Source organism: Trichosurus vulpecula, chromosome 2 (assembly GCF_011100635.1).
Source record: "Trichosurus vulpecula isolate mTriVul1 chromosome 2, mTriVul1.pri, whole genome shotgun sequence".
In the NCBI taxonomy this organism is placed as follows: Eukaryota; Metazoa; Chordata; class Mammalia; order Diprotodontia; family Phalangeridae; genus Trichosurus; species Trichosurus vulpecula.
The window spans coordinates 292,046,360-292,071,480 of NC_050574.1; the positions used below are offsets into that span (position 1 = coordinate 292,046,360).

General features: G+C 39.6%; 1 protein-coding gene across 1 annotated transcript in view; it reads right to left on the reverse strand.

Moving 5' to 3' along the window:
* MGAT5 (alpha-1,6-mannosylglycoprotein 6-beta-N-acetylglucosaminyltransferase) overlaps positions 1-25,121 on the reverse strand; it is a 384,608-nt gene that overhangs the window by 330,250 nt on the left and 29,237 nt on the right. Inside the window, exon 2 of the mRNA XM_036747575.1 lies at positions 29-185. The gene's annotated coding sequence lies outside the window, so the exon portion shown is untranslated. The remainder of the gene's footprint in view (positions 1-28; positions 186-25,121) is intronic.

Genomic DNA, 25,121 nt, shown 5'->3' on the forward strand with positions numbered 1-25,121 from the left:
GTAACATATTTATTTATTTCATACATACCTGAGCTCTTAGCAGCGACTAAACAGAGAGACTTGTTTAATATACAACAAACTCTCAGTCCTTCAGGTGCTGTGGACATGCTCTGTTTCTGGATTGGCCAGCTGTGTTAATTACTCCTCCTCTTCTACCTCTCTGGTCACTCACTGCATTTTAGCACCTGCAGACAAGGTGAGTTTATCAATCATTCTGACTACTTAGGGCTAAGTTTGTTAAAGGGCTTCAGGGAAAGGTAAAGTTTTTGTTTGTTTTATTTGTAGAAATAAACTGTAGTTTAATAGGGATACACATATAGTCTTCCACTTGCATTCAAAAAACTTCTACTGCACAGGCATGGTGGGAGTCTAGAAAGAAGTTCAGGTGGGAAAGACCTGGGGGTTTTAATGGACTGCAATCTCAATGATTCAACACAGTGTTATGGCATGCAGAAAGATAATCAACAGAGGGAAGGTGTTAGCATTAAGGAGGATGGGAAAAGGCTTCTTGTAGAAAGTAGGGTTTTATCTGGGACTTGAAGAAAGCCAAGGAGGGCAGGAGACAGAGATGAGGGGGAATATTCCAAGCAAGGTGATATTTTCTATTTCTCACTTTGCCCACAGGGCTTAAATACATCATGGTAACTTTTACATTATCCCCCATGCACCACCACCACCACCACCACCACCACCACCACCCCTCCTTTGAATTCCTTTAGTACTTGTAATTTATAGTGCAAAGTTTAGCACAGACTGTCGTATTGTTGCCATAGTGAATAAAGGTAGTATACATGGAGGGTAGAGCTCTAGCAACAACTACTAGTTTCCAGTGCTGCCTGACACATTAGCTGTGTGACCCTGGATAGTCAATTAATCTCTTATTGCTTTAGAGAAATTTGATAGAGGAAGCTCCTCACCAAAGGGGTTCCCTGTACCTGTAAAATCTCAGGTCTCGTCTCCATCCCTATTGTTCACTGTCTTGTGTAATGGTATTAGTCTTGCCTCCCCAGTTAGAAGGGATAATCCTGTCTTATGTGCTTTCTGTTAACTCCAACAATGTACCAGAGACAGACCACATATTCCCAATATTTAAATCATAGAATGCCAGAGAGAAGCACAACCTTGAAAATCATCTGTTCCAAGCACTAGAACTTCCTAACCATGAGGCAGCTCAGTGACACCATGATACTGTGCCAACATTGTGGAGAGCACTGATCTGGGAGTCAGAAGATCCTCAGAGACCATCAGTTCTCAAAGTGTGGGCCTCAGATGCTCTTTTCAGGAGGCCATCAAGGTCAAAACTAATTAAATATTGAGATATCATTTGCTTATTAAATACTCCCTTTCCCAACATATATACATGAGGCCAGATACACTCTTTATATACTTCAGCCATAACAAGAAAAAAATTGAACACAGAAGCAGATTTGAGAATCTGGCTGTCTCCTACTAAGTCAGACATGAAAGAAATTTACAAAAAACATATACAACAATGCCACTTTTCCAACTTTTTATTGTTTTGAAAAATATAGTTACTTTTCATTAGAATGATTTTTTGTTAATATATAGTTGGTTTAGTATTATTTTTAATGGATTAATAAACATTTCATCGAAAAATTGAGAATATTTAACATTCTCAGTTTTAGTTTCTTTTTTTTTTTTTGCAGGGGGGAAGGCATTTGGGGTTAAGTGACTTGCCAAAGGTCACATAGCTAGTAAGTATGTCAAGTGTCTGAGGCTGAATTTGAACTCATGTCCTCCTGACTCCAGGGCTGATGCTCTACTCACTGCACCACATAGCTGCCCCTAGTTTTAGTTTCTAATACGGTAGATACAGATAAATGTAATCTACATATGCAAAAGTTCTTTGGGGTCCTCAATAACTTAAGAGAGTAAAGAGGTTCTAAGATCAAAAAGTTTGTGCTTTAAAGACATGCTAGCTCTGTGATCCTGTCATTTAACCGCTCTCAGCTTCAGTTTTCTCATGTGTGAAATGAGGAGGGTTGAACTCAGGGGTACCTTCTAGCTCTAAATCTATGAGTCTATGTCACTTTGGGCAAATTACTCAGTTTCCTCGACTGTAAAATGAAGATAGTTCTATTTGTTCAACGTACAGTTGCTCACAAGGATCTTCTAATAAGCTATTATTATTATGACCTAGTTCAGGCCTCTCATCTAACTAGTGCTTCCTCAAAGTCCTCCAGATGACATATGGCAGAGCTGAGGTTTCAGGACTCAGATCTTATTGATTCCAATCTATTTGCTAACTACACGTTTTCTAAGAGCCTGACCCAAACAGAGCAATGTGCCCATGACCATGTCACTTCTCTGAAAATTCTCTGAATTTTCTTAGAGGCAAGATGAGGATAATAATCATGCCTACCTCACAGGGCTGTGGTAAGATCAGATGAGAGAGTGTGTAAAACATCATAAACATGAGCTGCCATTACTGTTATCATCATAATTACTATTAAATAATAGAGGAGTAAATGTATTTCTGATTCTGCATGATTCTTGGAAAGGGTATGAATTTAAAAAAACAAAAGTTTTCCTTCTCCCATCTCTCCAATCTCCACCCAGTTCAATATAGCTCAGCTGGCTTATAGCATCAGTCTTCTTTCAACAGTACAAGAGTAGTAGGCTCAGTAAAGCAATCCTTCCGTAGCTACTCTAAAAGCAACTGGAAAGTCACAAGATGAAAGAATAGATAAATAGAGTGAGTATGGAGAAAAGGTCTATGGTGCCTGATTTTTATGCCCTATTTACATTCCATTTTCTTCTGTTTCTTTCAAAGGTGAAGCCCTTCCAAAGTCCAACAAGCGAAATAACCATCTACAGCTACCATGACACTCTGTCCCCAAAGTAATAAGTCTCTCATTTAAAGTGACTACTAAGAGGGCCTAAAGATGGAGTATCTAGGAGGAGACTTTGGTGACTTCATTTTTGGAGGTCTGGCTCAATGATTTTATTGACACAGGGAGCTAGTAGCATGGAAATTCCCACCATTGATGCAAGCCAGCAAGTAAATACTGTAACAGTTCATAACTGATAGAAAATTAAGTAAACAGAACTAGATAAATATGTATACAGCTAAAACAACATGAATAAAAAGAGAAACGAAAAACTGAATTATGACTTCAGATAAGATTTAAGAAAATGAACTTCATAGGAAACTATGAGTTTGAAATATTGCATATACAGTCAGACTCAATCCTTGTTGGTTTTGTTGAAGTGCGTTTTTTTTTTTCCTTTTTAAATAGTTGACACAAGAAAAGGCTTGCTGGAGTTAGGATCCGGAAAAGCCATATTTAGAAAGGACTATGATATTAAAAACAAAAGGCATCAATTTAAAAAAAAACCATACAACTAATGTTAAGAGTTTTGCCTAATGCAGTATGGAATACCATAAAATTAAGTCATTTACCCATGATTATATAGCTAGGTGTCAGAGGTAGGATTTGAACCAATGGAGGTCTTACTAATTCCCAAAAAATTGTCCCTCTTTGCCTCTTTAGTAAATAAGTCTTCACATCTGATTTAAAATTTAAGTTCTTTCAAAGGAGGAACTGAAGTTTTATCCATTTGCCAAGGCAGCCAGATGTGCTAAATTAAATAGGAGGGTATATATCACAAATGTATAATTCATAATAAATTTCATTTATAAAACATTTTAAGGTTTACATACAGCATTTTCCTCAGAACAATCCTAAAAAATAGGGAATGGAAACTATAAATGAGAGAATTAAAAGGTCAAAGAGCAAGTAGATATTACAAAATGATCATCGTCTTCAACAGTAGCAACCAGCAGCAAATGTATAAGTATAAAACCAAAAGAAAATATCTCCTACACACAGATATATTAATTTAATATTCACCAAAATTTTCCTCAAGATTAAAAAAAGCACAATTTCTACTACTTCCACTAGTCTTGGTGCTCTCTCAAAATTTGTTGACTTGCTTCCACATGTTAAAGGAAAACTACAATGTATCATAAACATTCTAACCATTATATTTTATAACCCATTACCCACTCTTGCCCAATGACTTAACTATCAAATGGATAATTAAAAATCAGATAAGACACTGCCTTGACCACCTGGTAACAGGGAGCATCACTACATAGAACAAATGACATTCAAATCACTCAAGAATGATTCCTCAACCAAGATCTCAGACGCCTGCTTAATGGGTCAAGTTGCTAAGAGATACCTAATGGTCAAACTATCCTATGGGATGATATTGTTTTGGGCCTTCTACTCCTCTGCCACATTACACAACTCTTCTCACTCTGTCCCACATCTCCTTTCTGGTTCTTCGCTTTTGGACTAACTCCATTATTCAAAACTAAAGAAGTCCCCCCACCCTGGTCTAGAAAGAATTATATAACTTAATTTGGGGGTATGGTGGTTATATCTGTACTGAAAAGTTAATATCTATAAACAGAAATAAACTTGATTCACCTCTTATCTAATGCTATCATGTTAAAGAAGAAAATAGATGGTAAAGACATTGAATTCTTGGGGATACGGCTACATTATAGGTTTGTCTTTTTCTCTACTCTTGACGTTCCTCTAATGACACTCATGACAGAGCCCCTCCTGCATAATTCCTTATTTATAAAGATACTGGAGCCACTTCACACCTTGGGTCACATGCAGTGCCTTTCCATCGCATTAGGTGATGCTCAGTTTCAGTTTTTTGAGGACTGTGATGTTCCATAACTCACAATCATAAATCATCACCAAAAAGATACTGGTGTTTACAAAGATGGATCTTTGTTCTTGGGAGAAATTTCTAGATTCTATATACCTGAAATTACCTTTCTTGTTATTCAACAATAAATTTCACAAATGTTTAATAAGGACCTACAATAGGCAGTAGCATATGCTAGGAACTGGGAGTTGAGTCAGGAGAAAAAGGGGCATGGATGGCCTGAGCACCTCATGTAATGGTTGATCCTAGGCAAGAACTCAAGGATCATCAGAGGGAAGGGAGAAGGGCCACCCAGGGGTGGAGGCATCTCCAGGGTGAAAGGTTGCAGATGAGGAGGTGGAAACTGTCCAGTGAGTTAGGGGTAGAGCCAGGATTGCTCAGAATCTTTTCAAAAGGAGTTTACTATTTAACTTGATACAATGGGGAAAAGGGAAGGAGAGAGAGACATATACACAAATAACTGATAGATAAGTGGAATGGTGAGGTCCAGAGAAAATGCTAGAGTAATTATGACAAGGGATGAAACACTTTCAGCTGTAGATTCCAGGAAGACTCCATGGACAAGTTGACACCTGAGCTGGACCTTGAAAGGGAAGGACTTCAAACAAATGGAGAGTTGTGGGTGGGGGTGGTGAGAGTTCATTCCAAGCTGCAGAGGGTGAATCTCTAGTTTGTCTAGAACAAAAAGTACATAAGGAAAAAGTAGTTATGAGACAGGACTAGAAAGAGATCAGAGCCTAGATGTGAAGGAGATTTTCAAAGTCAAGAGAATAGATCTTTTATTCAGTAGGCAATAGGGAGCCACTAATGGTTTTTGAATAGGGGAGGAGCATGAATCAAATCAGTATATTACGAAGACGACCTAGGGCAACTAAAGTAAGGGGAAGGGAAAGACAGAGAGACAGAGAGAGAGACACAGAGAAAGAGACAGACAGAGACAAAGAAAGAGAGAGAGAGAGACAGAGAGAGAAAGAGAGGAAGGGGGGAAAAGAGACAGACAGACAGTGAATAAGTGATGATGACTTGAAGTGAGGTACTTAAAGTGAGAATTAATTAAGGGCAATTTACTGTAAAAGGCAACAAGGAAACAAACAGACCAAAAAAAAACCCAAATGAAAAAGTCTCTGCCCTCAAGCACCTTACTTTGGGTGGAAATGTACAAGTATACTTTCCCTATTACTGTAGAAGGCAACACAATCCTGCCAATCTCCCAGGTTCAAAACCTAGGAGTTATCCTCCACTCCTAGACTCCTCTTCTTCCCTCCCTCTCTCCCCCACCATGTCTCCCCCCTCCTCTCCCTCGCTCTCTACCTCTCTCATATGTGTGTGTGTAATATATTATGTATAATACACACATACATACGTACATACACATACATACATATACAGAGAGAGATATATGTATATGTTTGTATGTGTCTCAAAAGCACCGCTTCCTCCCCACCCCCACTAGTAAACTTCTCATTAACAGCCAGTAAACACAATAAATTCTTATAGCAAAGGCATTTACTAAGAAGATTTCAATACATTTCCCCCATAAATCTGGGGACACTGTTCCGCAAATACACCAACATCCCTGGAAAAACGGACACAAATTTAAAGTATAATGGTAATGAGGTACATGTATAGGACTTAGATGAAGCAAAGGTAATTCACAACTCCTAATATTTTCTCTCTTCTAGATCCTCACAGAGCTCTCGATGGCTGCAGTGTCTCTGCCCAGTGGGTTGTTCAGCAGTGTTCTCAGGGTAGGTTCCTATCTTAAGTTCAGCTCTAAAACTTCCAGAACTAGTTCTCTCTTGATTTAATAAGAAGTTCTCTCCTCTGCTGCCAGAATTCCTGTTCCTCAAATGTACTTCTCCCCTTGAGCGCCTTGCTTTTCTTTATACCCATGTCTGTCTGGAATGTCTGTCTGCTCTCTCAATTGCTCAGACTCTCTCAACAAACTTGCCAACAGCTGAATGGGACGTTTTCTTCTAGTTAAACCACTGCTAGATATCATGGCTGATGGGGAGAAAAGAAAGAATAAGGAAGGAAGGAACAAGCATTTATTAAGTACTCACGGTGTGCTAGGCACTGTGGTAAGCACTTTACAAATATCTCATTTGATGGGCACAACAACCCTCTGAGGTATGTACTATTATTCTCCCCATTTTACAGTTGAGTCAGAGGTTAAGTGACTTGCCCAGGTTCATGCTAGTAAGTGTTTGAGGATAGATTTGAACTCATGTCTTCCTACCTCCAGGCCCAGCACTTAATCTACTGCACCACCTGGAGGCAGATATTTCATCTCTTCCCTGTAAGAGGTCTCATCCACAAAGCACTCCTAATTCCAGACCCCGCTAAAAACTGTTCAGTTGAACAGAGTTGTCAATTTCCAGGCCAGTAAGTTTGTTGCTAGATGCTATGGATGGTTCCCCCCGCCCCCCCCCCCCCCCCGCCCCGGGTCTGGGAGAGTGGCCTGGGGGATAAGGGAGAAGAAAGATAATCTCCTTCTTCTGACCTCCCCATGTCTTGACTCTCCCTGATTCTGGGGAGCTTACATCCATAAGGTACCAAGGGTTTGTCTAATGTTCAGCCAATCACTTGCTTTCTTTAACTTCATCAGAGAAATAAGTTCATACACCATAAAGGGTTCAGGAGGTGTTGACACATTGCTAATACCTCTTATCTACTCTTTGCTTTCTAAGACATTAAGTGAGGTGAGAAACTCCTTAATATAAATAAATAGAAAATATGTAAAAAGTACAAGGTAATCTGAGAAAGCAGAGTAGCTGAGAAACATTAGGAATTTGGGTGAAAACAAAGGGATAAACACCTATCTCAAATACTGAGCAGTGAGATAAAGGAAAGAGCTCTAAACAGGAGAAAGAGAAGATGAGTTCAAATTCAGGCTTTGACACATAAGGTATGCCAAACAGATTATGTATTTTATCCTAGACACAGAAGGGAACCATGGCAACTTTTTGTGTAGAGAAACCATATTGAGAGACCTAACCTTTAGAACATTCCTTTGGAAGTTGTGTCAAAGATGGAAAAGGAACAGATTTGAAAGATGTTACAGAGACTCAACAGAAGTTGGCTACTATTATGACTGATGAAAGAGAAGGAAGAACCAAAGATGACTCTGAGATTTGCTACAAACATGGGCAGCTGGAGTAGATGGTGATGCCATTAACAAAAATAGGTAAGTTTGGAGGAAGGCAGGTGTACTTATCTGTCTGTGTCTGTCTACTAACGGGTTCTTAAGCCGGGAGTATACGTGTCTGCAGACAAATTTCAGGGAGATTGTAAACTTGGATGGAAAAAAAAAGACCTTCCTAATTTTCAACAACCTTTGGAGTCTTTTGCAGGCCTATGTAATTTAGTTTATGTACTATATTTAAAAACTCTTCTGAGAATGGGTCCATTGTCTTTATCAGACTGCCAAAGGCACGTGACACAAAAAAAGGTTAAGACCTCCTGCACCAGAATACAAGTGCCTGAAGGGTAGAAGGGAGTACTTCATTTTTGTATCAACAGCATTTTGTACATAATAGGTGTTTATTAAATGCTTATTGATTTTTTTAACTAGGTCACAAGCTCTTTGAAGAGAGAGAGATAGCATCTAATGTTATGCTTCTGTTGCGACTTCCACAGAACCAGCACAATGCCTTACTCATGAAAGGCATCAATGGGTCTTATCTCTTGAACCAATGGGGGTGGGGTTTCAATACCTAGGGGTCAGGCACTTTTTTTACCCTCAAGCCTTCCTTTCCTAACAAAGAGTATTTGAAGAATCTCTCTGAGGGCAAGGATGGGTTGCCCTTCCCATTTTTTTTGTTTCCATATCACCAACAGTGTCCTGCACATGACAGTCACAACATTTGTTAAATTGAGGATAGAATACAGCCTCCTTCTTTTCCTCACAAAACCTGTCCTAACCTTATTTGATATTTCTGACCTTCCCTTTTGGTTCCTTTAACCAAAATGTGTAGTACCAAGCCCTCCTGGCTCACCTTAGTCTAAGTTAACCCAAAAATGTCCATGTTACAGAACATTTTGCCATGAAATTGTAAGTTGTACCGTACAGAAATTTGCATTGTTTAGTCTCTCCTTTTAGTCTTCTATTCAATATTCTTTCCAGTAGTGATAGGCTGGTCTACTCTCTGAATGTTAAAACATTTCAATGCACCCTAAGCACTTCTGGAATTTGCTAGCTACCCTGCTGTTGTGCCCTTAGGACCTCCAGAGCTTTCCATCAGCTCTGCGGTTGAACCCTCCTATAGGTGTTTTCTCCCCAAATTAAAGCATGAGATCCTTGAAAGTAAGGATGGTTTTCTTTCTATTGGCACCCCCAGTGCTTAGCATAGTACATAGTACATGATAAAGCCTCAATAAATGCTTTTTCCATTCATTCAGTGCTCAGCATGATGTTCCTTCTACACACTGTACCTGTATAGTCATGTAACATTCCATCAAGTGCCACAAATATGTGCATATGAACATATATGTGTATCATATATACATATATAATGCATACATATATCACATCATCACAATGCTGTGCTACACATCTGTGTGTGTATATATGTATATATGTGTGTGTGTATATACATATATGTATATATGTTGTACCTGACATTATGGCACTGCTAGAACCATGAAATATAAAATTATGTAAATACATACAATTCTGTGACCTAATCTCTCCCCATCTGATATCTCAATCCAACTTTCCAATCCCACCACATTGTTTCATACCTAAAGCCACTCCACATGTGGACAGTAAAAATCAGGAAGTTTTCTGTTCTGGAAAAAGGTATTTTAGCAAGCATAATCATTTTTGGGGGTTATTTCCAAAGGAACATATGATGTACTTCCTCTCTTAAAAAAAGAAATGTTTCTACACCTTCTGAGCAGCCTGGTAATAACCCCTTTGCACCTTTGGGGTCCTTTACACCCTAAGGTTTCACACTCTAAGGTTACACTCCTCCACCTTTTTATAGTTATTTTTACAGCAATGAGAAAAGATTTTGTGTTGAACCAGTCACACTCTCACCACCTTTTAATGGCTGGCTAGGGTTAGGGTGCTACAATAGCCTGTGGCCCTGAAACAAAGCTTTTATAACTCACCCTCCTGGAGACTAAGCCCATGAATTTGGCTTCGTTAGTTTTTACCAAATAAGCTACAGCCAGGAATAAGGAGCAGTTTTGATATTCTAAGATTACGAATACATTCAGAGATACTGTTCCTACAAAAGAAAAAGAATCCAGTTTGCTTGATGCCTCTCAGTTGAGCTATTGTGTAGAAGTCTCAAAAAAATACAAGTATCTGATTAACAAAAAATGACGTTCTTCAAATACTCCTACTAAACTATCTATAAAAACATGAATGATATTTGCAGCATTATGTGCAAAAAATATCCTCTATTAACAACCAATAAATACTAAGGTCTTCATTCCTACTGAAAACTAATTTCTTCTCTGATGGATATGCATTAATACCCAGTTCTTCATTATTTTTTTCAATTAAGTCATTATATAGAAATCTCATTCATTTTCTTTCTTTTTTTAAAATTTGTCCTTTTTTGGGGGGGGGGAGGCAGGACAATTGGGGTTAAGTGACTTGCCCAAGGTCATACAGCTAGTAAGTGTGTCAAGTGTCTGAGGCCAGATTTGAACTCAGGTCCTCATGACTCCAGGGCAGGTGCTCTACTCATTTCACCACCTAGCTGCCCCAATCTCATTCATTTTTCAAGAAACTGAAAAGTCTAGAATGACTTTTCCTTTTCCTTTCAAAACAGCAAAAACCCTACAAAAGGCCTAATATTAGCATAAAATAAGATAACAAACCAAAACCTGATCTAGATTTCGGAAAACTGAGGGGTAGAACTGATGTGGTCACTACAACTTGACCATTTGGGAGATGATACCAGCATTTGAAGGTTCCTTCTCTAATCTTAAGCAGCACACTCATTTCCTAGGCTGAGGAAAAGAAATGTCATTTTACCCATTCCAAAGGCGATACACATACCCCATGATACACCTAAATGATTTTACTTTCAGAGAGCCGAGGGAGGAGCTGCTGCTCCACACTGAAAGAAACAGAGAGTTAAGTCCATTTCTTGATCCATAGCAACCTCATACAAAACATTGCTCCTACCCAAAGTGGGAGCAAATAAATAAAATAGTAAATATTAAGCAAAATGTATCAAAAACAGCCCCTTAGAAGGTGCCCTATATAACAATCAAGGCCATGTGGCTCAGTGGATAGAATGCTAGGCCTGGAGCCAGGAAGACAGTCAAAATCCAGCCTCAAGCACATTCTAGCTGTGTGATCCTGGACAAGTCACTTAACCCCTGACTGCCCCAATTTTCTCAACCATAAAATGGGGATAATAATAGCTCTTACCTCCCAGGACTGTTATAAGGATCAAATGAGATAATATTTGTAAATAGCTTAGCCCAATGCCATCCTAAATGTTGGTTCCCTTCCATTTCCTCCTTCAAGGCCAAACTCAAAAAAAGTACTGACCACACTAATAAAACAGGACACAACATATCATCCATTCATAATTCAGTGAACATGTATAAGACCATCTGTTCTCTGTAAATCTATGGAGGGCACAAAGGTGAATAAAGCCATGGTCCCTACTCTCAAGAATAGTATAATATAAATGAGGGCAGTGAGGTGCTGCAGTGGAGAGACAGCTGGGTCTAGAGTTCAAGTCCAGCCTCAGACACTTACTGGCTGTGTGACCCTGGGAAAGCCACTTAATGTCTGTCTGCCTCAGTTTCCTCCACTGGAAAATGGGGATAATAACAGCACCTACCTTGCAGAGTTGTAGGGAGGGTCAAATGAGATATTTATAAAGTATTTAGTACAGTGCCTGGAAAACAGTAGGTGCCATATAAATGACAGCTATTATTAGTATGAATAAGACATTTACATGCAAACTCAAAAATTAGAACATAACTATAGAGTAGAACAAACAATATATTATGAGATCATATGAGGAAAGCGGTTTTAGGGAAGAAAGCAAAGCACTCTTCTGGGAAACAGATCTCAGTTCAACTCTCAGCTTAGATATTTATGAGTTGCTTGGCCCAAGGCAAGTCATTTAATCTATCCTTGCCTCAGGTTCCTCATCTGTAAAATGCACATGACTGTTATAAACAGTGTTTTTAAACACTGGAGCACTACAGTAATGTAATCCATTACTAAATGAAGAAACAACGTATCCTCATCATTCATGCATAGGTTCACATCCTTTGTGTATGTTTTCCAACACCAATACCACCTGTTTTAGGTTATGGGAGCCCAGTGTATAAGGACCATGACCGCTTACCATGCAAAATCCATCACTGCTTCTTTCTTTTCGTTGTTACTCCAACATTCCAATGATACTGCAACCTATTAAACTGTGTGCATTCTGCCATTCTGTATGTCAGTCATCCATAAGTTCCCCCAAGTTTGTTGGATGAGGGAAAGGGAAGGTCTTTACTGCTACTGACGTCATGAATGCAGTCTGCCTATCTATCTGTTATCTCTTGTTCTTGCTACATGTACAGCACATCTTTTTTGGAGTACACATTTCTTTGGTGCCATCCTTCATCCCATTTCTCTTTTACAATTTCTTTTTTATGTGATGCAGCAGAAAGTCAAATGAATCGCAGAGTACCTGGGTTCAAATCCTACCTCTGACACTCAGTACTGTAAGAGCTTGGGTAAGTGACTTAAACTCTCTAGGCCTCAGTTAACTGTAAAATGAAGGGGCCTGTCCCCCATATCCAGAATTCTCTCCCTCTTCATCTCCACTTCCTGTATTACGTGGCTTCCTTCAAGTCTCCGATACAATCCCAGTCTTCTATAGGAAGCCTTTCCTGATACCAATTAATTCTAGCTTCTCCTATCAGCTGATCATCTCCAATTCATTCTGTCTATAGCTTGCTTGCATGTTGTCTCCCCCCATTATACTGTGAGCTCCTCGAGAGTTGGGATTGTCTTTTGTCTCTGTTTGTATCCCCAGCATTTAGAACAGTGCCTGGCACATAGTAGGAGCTTAATGGTAATTGGCTGACTGACTAGTGGCCCTTGAAGATGCCTTCCATTCCTCAATCTAGGATGCTCTAGTTGCATTCTGCCAGTATGTGCCTCCCTGCTGATCTTTGGGTAATCCTCAACTTCAATTCTTTGGCAACAGTAGAGTTCCAAGACTCAGTCACACATCATTGGAAGAACACTGGCTTTAAACAGATAGGCCTTTGTTTCCGGCAGAAGTCTGCAAATCTTTTGTTGTTATAATGATTTTAAAAATGATAGCAATAGCTTACGTTTGTCTAGCATCTTAAGGTTTCTATCTTTCATATCAACCTTATTAAGTCAGCAGTACAAGCATTATTATTGTCCACATTTTATAGATAAGGAGATGACACAATGAGGTTAAGTCACTTTCCCGTGGTCACTCAGTAATTGTTCTCTTGACTCTAAGCTTAAACTGTTCTTTTAACGGCTGCCTTCCTATCTGAAACGTGCCCTCTTTCATATATAGCAATGACACACTGGAGGCTCAACAACTTGGGAATGGGGGATAATTTGCACTTTGACAGTAAACATTTATTTAGCTCCTACATTTGGCTACTATTATGGTTACATAAACACTTCCCACTCAGTGTTATTTATTAAACAAAATCTTTGTCGTATACAATTTTTAGGAAACTCCTCTATTGGCAATTGATTAACATAAAACCCACTCAACTGGGAATCCATAGCCCTGAATTCTAGAGTTGGGCTCTGCCACAGGATAAACTTGGTCAAGTCACTTCATCTGTCTAGCCTCAGTTTCCTTACCTGCAAAATGAGGGGCTTGAACAAGATTATTCTCAAGCTCATCTCGGCTTTGACATTCTAAGATGACAAGAAATAAAAAGCTTTGTGGCATCCAAAAGATTTTGATAAGTTTGCTGCCCTCAAAGCAATCAAGGCAGGGAGAAAAGAAGCAAAATATCCATCAACATCACCCCACAACGTAGTATATGATAAACCCCAACGGAATGACAAATAGCAACCTCCTTAGAAGTTCAAAAAGGGTAACAGGAAGATTTCCCATGAAAGGTGGGTATAAATTCCAGCAAAGTCCCTCAATCAGACACTGTATAGGAGAGTTTAAAAAAAATGCTGAACTTGGAATCAAAGGCTTTTGGACATGCCAGGTATATGACACCACACAAGTATCTTAACCTTGGAATCGAAATGGCAGGCTTGAGCAGGCCGTAATACGTTACCAATGTAGAATTACACTGGTTAGGGGTGGGGGTAGGGTAGGTGGGTGGGGAGGGGCAGAAGGGAAAAGGGTACTCAGTGGACAGCTTCTGGGCTTCATGGGTATCCCATATTAAGATATCTAAAAGAAGCATTTCTGTGCCCTCTCCTTGCCCTGCAGCCTCCCCACCCCACCCTGCCTCCCACCCCAAACACATACACATTTTGTGGACAATATATAGAAGGAAAATAGACAGGATGAGCTGCATAGGAGAAGAAGGCATGGACTGACTAGCAGTGATCTCCATTAACTGAGGGTGTCTCCACACGGACAGATCTTGTATCAAACCATCAGATGACCTATCTCACAGGGTTTTGTGAGTAGCATGCTTTCTAAGGCTGAAAGCACCATGTGAATGTGATTTTTTAATAAGACCCAGAGGAAAGATGGGGTGAGACATATTTAAGGGACAGTGAATAGATCTGTTTTCCATAGGGCAAAAGTGAGTGATTAGGCTACAAAGATAGGTTAAAGTCAGAGTGCTAAAGCCCTTGGATATCAGTCTGAGGAATCTGGACATTTACATTCTCTTGTCAAATGTTCCTCATGACCAGGACCAACAGCTCTAAAATTATATGAAACAGCTGACTGGAGTTTAAAGGTGTACCACTATCACAACTCAAACTGTGTCCTAGCTAACATCATGCATTTACCCATTGACACCAATATCAAAATGGGCCATCAAAAGTAACAGCCATGAATATCAGACCCCAAACCGGTATACAGAGCTTTGGACATTTTTGATATTCAGTTCAGAGAATACCAAAGAAAACAGAAGCAAGATTACAATCACAAACCTTAATCTGTAACTTGAGATTATGCTCAGAGGCAACCAGGGGGCCCAGTGGATAAAGCACTGGGTCTGGAGTCAAGAAGACCTTAGTTCAAATCCAGCCTCAGACATTACTAGCTGTGTAATTCTGGGCAATTCATTTAACCTGTCTCAGTTTCCTCAAAATTAAAATGGGGATCATAATCCACCTACCTCCCACAGTTGTTGTGATAATAAAGTGAGGTCATATTTGTAAATAGCTTTGAACAGAGCCTGGCACAGATCAGGCACTTAATAAATGGTTATTTCTTTCCTTCCTCCTTCCCTTCCTCGCCCCCCACCCCATGCTTTTGTCCCTCCCTTTGTCCGTTCTTTCTTTCCTTCCAGTGCCTAGCACCATGCTTCGCACAAGTAGGTATTCAATAAAATGTTTGTTGAACTGAACCTCTTAATATCAGATAACATTAAACTAGTAAACAGGGAGGGGGATTCCACATATTGGGATTCTTTGCCTAGTTAGTAAAAACCAACCAACAAATATTTAGTCTACTAACACTGAGCCAGGTGCCAGGGGAGGTTGGGACAAAGAAGTAATTTAAGATAAGGCTACCTGTTATCAAAAAGTTTTGGATATTGTTTGGGGAAAAAGACTTGTTCACAAGTTATAGAGACTCCTTAATTGTCACAGCTCAGACTTAAAAGAACCTCATCTTTGCTAAACTTATTCCACCAAGCTGGAAATAAAAAGATTCTGCCACTCAACTCCCAGCCTACCAGGGAGCCGCAGGGGAGCTTATAACTTTCTTTTAGCTCTTGACCAGAAAAAGAGGGACAATGAGGAAGATTTTATAAGAAAAAGAAACAAAAAAAAAAGCCTCCAAAGTTTCTCCCATCAATCATTAACCCCAAATATAGCTTTAGTCCAGTCCCAATAATCCTAGTTCAGGGAATTTAAAACACCAGCCAAAATTAAGCCCTTTAAAAACGAAAACCAAAAGCACAATAACCTCTTCTCCCAAACAGTAAGGAGTAATTACACAATGAAAAGAGCGAAGAATATTGTCAGAGAACCCAGTTCACCTGCATTCCTTGCCACATCAATCTGTACGACCTTCAGCAAGGCCTTCTCTTGGTTTCACTTTCCTCATCTATAAAAGGAGGGTTGTTGGACTAGATATTTCTATGGTATCTTCCAGGTCTGAAACAGTAACTGTGTGATGTTTACATTCCCGCTTCCAAAGTTTTCTACCTGAAGTGAGCTAAGATAACTATACCAGAAGTCCTTCTCACAATGTTTAATAAACTGATGCTATAGTAACAACCCAGTAAGCAATCTCTAAACTAAACATTCAGCACTAAATTGTCCCAGAGACAGACAGATTTTTAGTTTATTTCCCAATTCGTAGACTATTTTTGGCATTTGACAACCTTTCCCAGGAGACTCAACTAAGGGAACAGCTACTGTGGCTATGATTGTATTACCATATTTTTTTCTACCAGCATGACCTCTGACCTAAAAATTTCTACAGTAATAATAATGAAGTAGCTAGTTTACTTGTATTATGTGGAATAATGTGGTCTTTCAATCAATCAAACATTTATTAAGCACTTACTATATGCCAGACACTGTGCTAAACTATAGATAACCAAGAAATAAATGAGATAAGATTAGACCAATCAAATACCTGCCTTTTTGTTTTGTTTTCTGTTGGGGGTGGGGGTGGTATGTGGGGGGGAACAGCTCAAAGATTCCTGTAGCTGCACCAAATGGTGATTAGGCAAAGTGGATAACTTGAATTTAATCTTAAAAATAAGATCCAGGGACTTAGAGGAATTAGACTTTACCTAATTTTGACTACAAGCTCAATGTACCCCAAGAAGACCTAGATCCAAATGCTGCCTCTAGCAGCTGGGTAACTTTGGACAAGTTGCTTAACTTTTCTGAACCTCAGTTTCCTCATCCATAAAATGGTCTAGAAATCTAGATGATCTCCACAGTCACATCAGATTCTAAATCCTACCTACCCTATGAATCTTGGAACTTTGATCTGACTAGAACTCTAAGATTTTGTGAACAGATAAAAATAATGTTATTATTGTAGGAGGGGTTGTGAAAAGACAGAAATACTAAATATACTGATGGAGAAGGGAATTGGTCCCAATCACTTGGGAAAGCAATTTGGAATAATATAAATAAATTGGCCAAAATATCCATTCCCTTTAACTCAAAGATTCCACTACTGGGCATATACCCCAAGAACATCAAAGATCTGAAGAAAGGTCTCATATACCTTATTTGCCAAAATCCTTATACCATCACTGGCTATCCAAAGAACTGGAAACAAAATAGATACCCATCAATCGTGGAATGAATAAATAGGTTTAGGTACATGAATGTAATGGATTCTTACTGTAACAATGAATGTGATGAGTACTGTCAAATGAATAGAAAAGAACAGGAAAAAGCATATAAATTGATGCAATGTTAAGTAAACAAAATCAGGAAATCAATACACACACACACACACACACACACACACACACATGCAGTGACTATTCTATGGGACCATAAATTCCAAACCTCCATTTAAGAAGGTAGCCCAGTTCAAATATCTCCCCATTTCTCACCAGGCTGCACTATTTTGGGACTTCTCTGAATGACACCTTGGTGGAGCAGAGTTCTTTCTGTGCTTTTCAGTTTCCTTTTGTACGTTGATTTCCCCTATTAGATTATAAGCTCCTAGAGGAAAGAGACTTTCTTTTTTCTTCTTTTTATTGCTAGCACTTAACACAGCTCCTGCCGCATAGTAGCAATGGAGAGGTAAGTTGTGGTGGTGATATCAGGCTGTCTATCTATCTACCCATCTATCTATATACATACATGTCTATCTATCTATCTATCTATCTCTCCATTGCCATTGTTTTGATACTCATTTTTATCCTTTGGAGGTAGTGTGTTCCATGTATTGTTGTCATATGGCAAAATCAGTAACCCAGAGGAATTCCAAAGAAGAATAAAAATAAAAGACACAAAGGGGAGAGAAATAAGCATTTATAGAGCACCTACTATGTTCTAGGTCCTATGCTAAGAACTTTACAAATATTATCTCATTTGATCTTCATAACAACCTTGTGAGGTAGGAGCTGTTTTTATTCCCATTTTACAGCTGAGCAAACAGAATCAAGTGATTTGCATGAGATCATACAGCTAGTAAGTCTCTGAAGCCACATCTAAACTTGGGTCTTCCTGACCTCCAACCCAGCAAAAAAAAAAAAAAAAAAAAAAAAAAAAAAAAAAGAAGGATGAGGGCCAGGACCCTTTAAGGCCTAAGAAAAAGGCCTCTTCCAGCAGAAGACAACAGCCAGTCCACAAGACCCACAGCAAGATATTCCAAAGGGCACTGCAAAACTGGACGTGATATTATGAGATCATATAATCCAGGTATGCTGTCTTGCCCTATATTTTGTCTTGCCTGAGTCTCTTACTCAGATTTCTGCTTGCTTACTATGCTTTGGCTTGTTTCTTCCGGTTGTGAGAATATATGTGACCTGTCTCACAACTGCAGCCCTGTCCAGCCTCAGTATCTTTCCCTCAAACCTAATCCTCTGACTATACCTCTGAATCCAGTTCTGCTACAGTTACACACATGCCTACTCCTTCCTAAAATTCATGGAACAAAAGAGCTAATCATGGGAAGCACATACATGTGCACACTCATGCACACACGCACACACACACACACACACACAATAGACAGGTGCAACCACGCAGGTAGGACAGTCCTGTAGAAAGTTCTTTCACACATAGCCCTCAGACTACATATTGTCCTTCTGTGACTTCAAAGCTACATTTATGTCAATGATGATTTTTTACCATAAACCCGGTCAGGGGTATAAAGAGGCTAAGGTTTATGAAGAGTGTGCCCCACAACAGTCTTGTGAGAAGAGACACAGTACAAGTGATGAAAACAATGAGGCTCAGAGAGGTCACCTGGCTAATAAGTGTCAGAATCAGGATTTGAACCCATTCATTTTTCTGTAAGTGAGGGAGGGGTTGACTGAGTAAATCAATCAAGTCACCCTACACCATTTAAGGTAAGTGATAAAATTCTCTGCCCTGTCATCTATAACATCAATGTTACTAGCAGCTGCTGTGGAGGTGTAAGATCAACAACACCAGCACCTAGGATGGCTGCTAGAATAGTTTCTTTGATCTGCTTTTCTAAGGAAAGTAACTTTAAGGAGTTTACAATCTCACTTTAATTAAACATACATATATCATTCACTTAGTTCAGGGGAAAAAGTCAGCATCCTGAACTTCAGAGATAACAGAAACAGAAATTACAAGCAGAAATTACACGAACAGAGCAAATAACACAAATCAGCAGACAGGACTTCTGTCTGTCCATAGCAATACACACATAGTTACCAGAGAGAGAGAGAGAGAGAGAGAGGGAGAGAGAGAGAGAGAGAGAGAGAGAGAGAGAGAGAGACGCACCAACATCTGGGTTTTCAAAGCTGGGGGTGGGGGGACACTCCTTAAAGGCTACGCAGAGTCTTGTCTGGTCAAATCACAAGAACACTCTTCCAGTGAGTGAGCCCCAAAGCAAAATGCTAACTTCAGAGTGTGTGTGTGTGTGTGTGTGTGTGTGTGTGTGTGTGTGTGTGTGTGAATGTACTTTTTCAGGGTCAGAGGGTGTCACAACCATGTGACTCAAACTCATGTGACTTAGGCTTTCTTGTGACTTAAGCAGGTCATGAAAGACTCTTGATTCAATCAAAGACAAGGCTCAATCAAAGGCACTTGGCTGCCTTAATGCTGAGAAGCACTCCAAAAGAAAAAAAAGTGAAAAGTCCCACTTTGCTTGCTATTACTCCATCCTAACCAGATGAGAACACACCTCAAAGGTTTTAGACCAAGAACAGGAAAAAGTCCTTAATGTTTGAGTAACACTATAGAGAAAGTATGGAGATTGGCTGAGAAAATGTGATGATGCTTTATGGTCTTGATACACAAGAGAGCTACTTCAGAAGCCAAGGAATTGGAGCAAGCAGAAAGGAATGAGTTTCCAGCTAAATCTGTGAGAAGGAAAGGACCAGAGGGAAGAGAACAGCAAAGCCCTAAGCCTTAGATGGTCTCCCCCATGCTTTGACCAGATGAGGACCCTGTATGTTCTGCGAAGTGCCCAGCAAAAAATGCTATACCATACCTTGGAGATCATCTTGAGGACTCCAATAAAAGGACTTCTGGGAGCTATGTGTTACCTCTGTCACATGTGCTCTCCTTGGACTCTATTTTAATGGTGGGAGAATGTTTCACAGACTTTTGGGGGGATGGAGTAAGGGGGTGTTTTATACCAATTATACCATCAGAGTAAAATACCCCTTCCTAAAAGCTAATTGTCTGACTAATTGATAATCAAAAAATAGTTGTGGCAAGAAGCACTCCAGAGGAGTTCACAAGCTATAAATCATTAGAAAGACAACGCCAAACACTTAGGGTTGTCCATAGAACCCTATGGGGATGCACCCGGATCTGACTACATATGCTAGAATATATGCTAGATTTCCATTATGCTGTCCTTCCTCTCCACCACACAATCAATCATTTTTCTCCAGAGCTGAGCATTCTGATGAGCAAACTTTTGACTTCGAAAAAAAAATTTTAAAGGGTCTACTTTATTTCAATTTCAAATTTCCTGATCAGTGACTATTTTAACTTTAGACACTTAACATAAAGCCCTGAACAAAAAAGAAAAGAATAAAAGTAAAAGGAATCATATACATAAATCCCCTATCTCCTCCACCTCACTTTGGCAACAAACCACAAAACACAGGACTCAACCTGGCAAAGTAATATGCAGCCATTTCCATGAAATCATTTACCCACTCTTCCATTCACAGTGACCTCCATCTTGAGATTTAGCCCTTGGAGAAAATGCCATTTTTATTCACATTACTACACACTAGAAATCGGTGACAAATGTCCAAATGATCCCACGGCTTTCCCCACAAACGTAATCCAATCAAATTCTAACTTTAGAAAAAAAAGGCTAGTTCACATTTTAACAAGAAGTATAATCTTGCTATTATCTCAGTTGCTCCATAATTCACTGGAGAATCTATTGTAACATGTTCTATAAAAACCACAGGGTTTGATTTTCTAAGGTTCTACTGGTATCTCTTCAGGGACAACTTACAGGACTGGGGAGAAGCTGGCATGGTTGTGCTGTCAGAATTCTGAGTCATTTACTTTGGGCTTAAAATGAAGCTTGAAGGTCTTGGAGAAATACTGTCTTACCCTCTCTTTAGTAGATTAAAAAAAAGACAGAGTCTGGGTTTGTTAGTCATCTATCTTACAGAGAATGAGGATGAAATGGTCAGATCCAAACAAGAAAAGTTAATGTTATAGAAATTCTATGGTCTTCGAAGTTGGCTAAAATGAAATTAGTAGCCCCAGGTTGGAGGCAGCCTAAAGCAAAGACAGCCAGTCGGCTGCGGTGTGAGTATTTATTGTTTTCCTGACCCACCTAAGCTGCTTTGTCTCCAGTATGCCAGCCTCTCCTCCACTCCCATGTTTTCCCAGGAAAAAAGAATAAGAACTAGATTCAAAAAGATGAATTAATCAGGTTACTCTGAGTAAGAGCAACATTACTTGGCCCCTCGAGGTGACTAGATTGCCAGTACTACATCAATGAGAAATACTAATCAATAGCCACTGATTAGGTGACTGATCTGTGCTAGGTACTATGCTAGAAGCAAGACATACAAAGATGAAAATTAAATGGGTCCTGCTTGGAAGGGGCTTCCATTCTATCAGAAGAGAAAATATGTAAACATAAACATATTCAAAATAAGCACTAGGTGATTAATTTCATCCAGTCCTTGGACCAAGTACCAAAAACTGATATCCTAACATTATAATAATTGTGAAAACATAACAAGGCTTTCTGTCTTCGGCAGAAAAAAAATCCTCAAAAGAACCCAGAATAGATATGTTCTTTGGAAGACCGTGTATATGATATACCAACCTGTCTGTCTTTCACTCTATTTATTTCTCCCATATTCCACCAACCCTCTTTTGATTTTCCCTCTTAACTGGCTACAAAATAAAACCAAAGTATTTTTATCATTTGTTTTTATTGAAGCGTTTTATGTTACCGGCTCTTAATTTCAAAAGCTAATGATCAGAATATTTTACATATCTCTTGCTATAAAAAAGTCATTTTAGAGTAAAAGTGAATTAAATTGTGTTTTAATTGTGTAGCCATCAATTGATTTGTTTTGTAGAGTGGGTCTGAGCACCTTGGGATCAGAGGCTCCCCAACTCTCCAAAACAGAAGGGTAAAAATTCAGAAGGCAAAGGTGGGAACTCAGAAGTGACTGCTAACTATATATTTGAAGGCCTAAAAGGCATAAAGAAGTGGTAGAAGGGGCAGCTAGGTGGTACAGTGAGTAGAGCACAGGCCCTTCAGTCAGGAGGGCCTGAGTTCAAATCAGCCTCAGACACCTGACATACTTACTAGCTGTGTGACCTTGGGCAAGTCACTTAACCCCAATTGCTTTCCCCCCCCCAGAAGAAACACTTTAAAAAAAAAAGAAGTGGTAGAAAAGAAGAAAATCTCGGAACAAGAAAATAATAAAGCAAAATACCCCTTCACGTACACCAAAATGGTATGCAATCCCATTGAAACATCTGCTCCCCACTTTCCCCTCTTCCAACACAGGGGACTATAAACTTCAGCTAAAGCATTGCTCTCCTACTACACTCAAGAAACAACAGTACTAGGGGCAGCTAGGTGGCACAGTGAATGGAGCACCAGTCTTCGAGTCAGGAGGACCCAAGTTCAAATGCCACCTCAGACACTTGACACACTTACTAGCTGTATGACCTTGGGCAAGTCACTGAACCCCAATTGCCCAGTCTTTCCCCCCCCACCAAAAAAGAAATAACAGTACTTTACTAAACATACATCTTCCATGGTCCTTGCTGTAAGATGCTGTATGAATGGCTTAATCACCCAATACATAAAGTTCCTTAGAGACGGTAACAATATGAGCAAAGGTATTATCATTTAGATCAGGAAGAAAAACAATCAATGACACTGGAGACACCAACTCACTGGTACCAGTGGATTATCTTAAGAAGGCTTTAGGGAGAATATGTAGATATTTTAATAAAACAGTGAAGACTTTGTCTTTAGAGAAGGAGTCAGTTATTATTTTGTCCTCCCATTTCTCCTCAAGGAAATTATTTCCTGTGAATCAACCTTGCCAATAAGGAAGTGTCTACAGGTAGGATCATAAGATTTAGAGATGGAAGCTTTAGAGCTTTGAAAAGATCCAGTCCAATTGCTGAATGAGGTCACAGAGGTCAGGAGCAAAGAAGCTAAAGAAAGAAACACCTAAGAAAGTCCTATAAAATAATTATGATTCTGGTCAAATCAAAATGTGAGGAAAGGTCTTTAAGGATAGCCCCTAGGAGGTAGCAAAATGGTAGAACAGAGATGCATTTAGCTGAGCTCTCCCAACACTCCCCTCCAAAGAACTTTAAAATAATGCTTCAAATAAAATCCTGGAGTGGCAGAGCCAAAAACTCGCCAAAGTGAGATATTCTTCCAGCCCAAGGCAAATTAGGAAGTTGGAAAGAAAGATCTGTGACCCTGGGGTTGAAGCTAGCCTGGTGCTCATATGGATGAAACATCAGTGGTGGGACTAGGTGGTGGTGATATAAGCAGCAGCAACTTCAGTTCTCAAGTCTCTCTCAGTAAGGGGACCTGGAAACTAGTCAGAAAGAGATTACAAGGCAACTCTAGGGTAGCATTAGATCAAGCCTGCACAACCTTGCATCACACTAAAGGATTTTGAGTGGTCAGTGAAAAATGTAGAGAAAAATGAGGGCCACCACAGGTTGCACAGGCCTGCATTAGATGAAGAACCAGACTCTGGCAACTCCATTGCCTACATGCACACTTCTGGCTTATAGTTCAATGTGCTGGTAAGCAAAATGGGTTCCTTAGCACTTAGTTCAACAAGTACCCTTGAAGAGTTTGGCTTTTGTTTGCTTTGAGTAATTCAACGTATTTTCATTGAGTCTTACTAAGTGCTAAGGCCCAGGCCCAAACCCCTATTAGGTATAAAACCTATGTGGGTGTGGATTGGCAACTAAAGTGGGGCCCAAGGTGGGGCTAACTCCAGGGAGGGCCTAGTTTACATGTCTGGACAGCAGAGGCTTTTAGACCACATGGGTTTAAGTCTGCCTCTTTGTGATGATTCTAGGTCACGTGGGTGAGTCGCCTGTGTGACTCACCCCTGACGCTGAAAAAGATATAAAAACCAGGGGTTGGCTGTCTCTTCCTTGGAACTCATTCCCACAGCAGTGGTGTGACTCTGGGCCAGCCCTTGTTCTGAGCTCCCGGGCTGAACCTAGATGTTGGTAACTATGAATTGTATTGGGTCTGTCTGTTGATGTTTGTAATTTGTTTGTATTTTGTTCTGAAGTTCAGGGTGCTGGATTTTTCCTCTGAACTAAGTGAATGATATTTGTATGTTGAATTAAAGTAAGCTTGTCAACCCCTTCACCTTTGCTTTCCTTAGTTAAGCAGATCAAAAGAACCTGCTGTTGGCAGCTTTCTGGGTGCTGGCTGTGGGTGGATATTACACCCCCACAGAAGCTGCTAGACAGATTGTTGAAACATTCAAAGGAAGAGAGAAATACTCTTAATCAAAAGGGAATGGAAACCCTGGCAAACAGTATCACTTTCATCCCCAAGGGCTCAGGAGCCCTGAGGAACTGTATCAATTTCAATCCCAAAGAATCAGGGGCCCTTCTGAGGTAAGAAATAGAATGCAGAGTAAGAGGGTAGCTACCACACCCCTCCCCATTTTATATCACCTGGGAAGCATGAAAAGTTCAAAACCCCCAGGACTAGCTCTGAAAATGCCAGTTCGAAAAAACCTGAAGCTTAAGATGGAGCCCTTCCTCACACACACCAGGAACAGAGTAAAATATTAACATAAAGTTCCAAATCAAGAAACAGAGTGGAAAAATGAGGAGGAGGAACAAATGAAGAAGCTGACTATAAAAAGCTGTAATGATGACAGGAAAGATCAAGATATAAACTCGGAAGACAATGAAGTCAAAATAGCTACAAGCAAAGCTTCAAAGAAGAAAACACAAATTGGATACAAGCTGAACAAGAATTCCTGGAAAAACCTAAAAAAATATTCTCTAAATCAAATAAGTGGTAAAGAAAAAGTTAAAAGAAACAAAAGCAAAGGAAGAAAATCATGAAAAAAATTAAGAGCTTGGTTCAGGGGCACAAAAAAAT